Source organism: Triticum aestivum, chromosome 1A (genome assembly GCF_018294505.1).
Source record: "Triticum aestivum cultivar Chinese Spring chromosome 1A, IWGSC CS RefSeq v2.1, whole genome shotgun sequence".
In the NCBI taxonomy this organism is placed as follows: domain Eukaryota; kingdom Viridiplantae; phylum Streptophyta; class Magnoliopsida; order Poales; family Poaceae; genus Triticum; species Triticum aestivum.
Window position 1 is genome coordinate 131,036,980 of NC_057794.1, and position 3,526 is coordinate 131,040,505.

The window sequence follows — 3,526 nt, forward strand, 5'->3', positions numbered from 1 at the left end:
TCCGACACCAACATCTTGGCCATCGACAGGCTCACCAACCTTGACCCGGCCGCGCCGTGGGGGCGGCCGACATGCAAGGCCCTGATGGAGAGGCCCCGGAGGCCATGCTTTCCCCATGTTAGTGCACCCCAGATGGTGTATGCTCCGGCGACACCCAGCGATCGGCTGGCTTGAGCTAGGTCTAGTTCTCTGTAGTCCATGTATTAGATGTAGAGGCGCTGCCGTCTGCAGGCGGATATTGGGGCCTATTGGTGGCCGCCGGCAACCCCCGGGCCGTGAGGAGGTATACCCGTATTTTCTTAATGATTTCCGTAGTCGCCGGAGCAGATTCATCATGTTAAATGATTGAAAGAAACTGCCCCATCATGAGCTAGAACATCCGAGGTTTAAACACGACGGAGCGATGCGCGGTAGTCTGCGAGACGGCAGAGGTGCATAAGCTAGCAATCCTCTACCTCCAGGAGACCAAGATCGAAGCCAGGAGTCACCCCCTGGTCAAGGAGGTAGGCGGAGCAAGGCTCGTCGACTGTGTGGTGCTTCCCGCCTCCGGCACCAGGGGCGGAGCCGCGATTTTATGGGACAGTAGTGTAGTAGACGTGCAAACGCATGCTATCGGTCAATTCTCCATCACCGCCCGCGTTACCTCAACGACAACATCAACACCTTTCTGGCTAACCACGGTGTACGGACCCGTCGATGACAGTAGAAAAGACGAGTTCTTGTCAGAAATAGCTAGGACGACGCCGCCAACAAACGATCCCTGCCTCATCAACGGTGATTTTAACCTCATATGCAAAGCGAGAGACAAGAACAATAGCAACATCAATCGTAGAATCATGGGAAAATTCCGGGCGGCGATCGACACCGCAGGACTCCGGGAGATTAGATGCAAAAACCGTCGATACACATGGAGCAGCGATCGCGAAGATCCAACACTTGTCAGCATCGACAAGTTTTTCTGCAGCAATGCTTGGGACGCCCTCTTTCCAACTTTCCTCCTTCACGCCACTTCGATGTCCTGCTCTGACCAATGCCCCTTGCTGCTCGCCGCAGCCAGCGCACCATGCTGACCAGCTCGGTTCCGGTTCGAATCTTTCTGGCCACGTTTCCCCAGATTCCACACAACGGTGCAACATGCGTGGGATCGCCCCGTTGCCTCCAGGTGTCCATTCAGATGCATCCACGTCAAGCTCGATGGGGTGGCAAGGGATCTGAAAATCTGGGGAAAAAGATTCTTCAGCAGCACTCGTCTGCAGCTGCAGATTGCAAACGAGGTGGTTCTCCACCTCGACATCGCCCCAGAGCATAGGCGGCTGTCTAGCAGCAAGCTCGGTCTCCAGAAGCAGCTCAAGCTCCGCGTCCTTGGCCTAGCCGCGATCGAGCGCGCCAGGAAGCGCCAGCTCTCGCGCATCACCTGGCTGCGGGCCAGCGATGCCCGGATGACATTCTTCCAGGCCAAGATCAATTCCAGGAGGCAGAAAAACTTCATCCACGCCATTCACACGACGGACTCAATCGTTACCTCCCATGACGACAAGGCCAAGGCTATCCACGACCACTTCAGCTCCTCCCTCGGGGCGGCGCCCGTCAGAGACACCACCATTAACTGGAGCTCGATCAACCTGCCATCACTGTCGGCAGTCGGTCTAGATAATCCTTTCTCAAAGGATGAGGTTTGGTAGGCGATCTGCGCATCACCATAGGAAAAAGTGACCGGGCCTGACGGATTCAACGGAACTTTCTTCCGGGCGTGCTGGCCGATCATCAAGATCGATGTAATGGCGGTATTCCATTAGTTCTACCACCTCGCAGGAGGAGACGTGGCTGCCATCAACCAAGCCCTGATCGTGCTTCTCCCCAAGAAGGACGGAGCGACAGCGATCATGGACTACTGCCCGATTAGTCTGATCCATTCAGTGGCAAAGCTCATCTCCAAATTGCTCTCCATGAGGCTAGCGAAGTGATCCACACTATCATATCTCCGGCGTAGACGACGTTCCTCAAAACAAAATGCATCCACGATAGTTTCCTCTATGTGCAAAACACCGTCCGCCACCTTCACCGTCGCAAAACGTTGGCGCTGCTCATGAAGCTCGACATCGAGAAGGCGTTCGACACAGTCTCATGGGACTACCTGCTAGAGCTCCCGCAACAGCTAGGATTTAGCGCGCGCTGGCGCAATTGGGTGGCCCTGCTCCTCTCCTTAGCATCCTCGGTGGTCTCTATGAATGGGGTGCCGGGCTACCACTTCGCTCACCGCCGCGGTCTATGCCAAGGAGACCCGCTCTCGCCGTTTCTCTTCATCCTCGCCATAGCCCCACTGCACCACCTGCTTGCGGAGGCGGTCGAGCAACAACTCCTACAACAAATCCCAGGTCGTGAGCTGAAGCTCAGGGTTAGTCTATATGCCGATGATGCAGTTGTCTTCATCAATCCAATACATCAGGAGGTCGACTCCTTACTGAGCATTCTGCATGACTTCGGACGCGCAACGGGACATGCATAAACACCGCTAAGTCCACAGCCTCGCTGAATAGCTGCAACGACCTAGACCTAGTTGATGTGCTGCAAAATTTTGGCGGCTCCATCGCCATGTTCCCTATCAATTACCTTGGCCTACCACTTACTACTGGTCGGCTCCGGCTCATGCACCTGCAGTTCATCATAGATAGAATCAAGGCCTGGCTGGCGGGTTGGAAGAGCAAGCTAATCCACATCACGGGACGACGCGTGCTTGTCCGCTGCGTCCTCAGCGCCATGCCTACTTTCGCGCTCACTATGCTGTGGGTGCCCAAGAAGATCCTCAAGGAAATTGATAAATGCCGACGTCGTTTCCTTTGGAAGCAAGACGAGGAGATCTCTGGTGGCAGTTGCAAAGTGAACTGGGCAGTGGTCTGTACTCCAATGGAGAATGGGGGCTGGGAATCCCTGACCTACAGCGCTTCGGTCGAGCGCTCTGGCCATGGCTTGCATGGCGCCACCCGGATAGGCCATGGGTGGGTTCAGAACTGCCATGCAACGCCGCCGACCTCTCCCTCTTCACGGTGGCAACCTCGGTCAGTATCGGGGATGGCACGTCGGCATCCTTCTGGCACTCTCCATGGATGGGGCCGGGCACGCTTGCCTAGCAATTCCCGCGGCTGGACCTACACGCCCGGAGAAAGAACAAGACGGTACAGGATGCCCTCGCGGATGACACCTGGATCAGAGACCTCACCCATGGGCGCACTGAAGACCTGATCCACGACTTCCTATCCATGCACAGGAGGCTACATGGCGCCACCTGTGACCTGCGTACGAACACCCCCGACTCCATTAGATGTATCCTCGAGCGGACGGGCCAATACTCTGCAAGATCAACCTACTAGATGCAATTCCGAGGCATGACGTCTTCGTGCCTTAACAAGATCATCTGTAAAGCCTGGGCCCCTGGCAAGATCAAGATGTTCGCATGGCTCATGCTACAAAACAGGTTGTGGTGCAATGACAGACTTCAGCGCCGCGATTGAAAAAATGAGTATTTCTG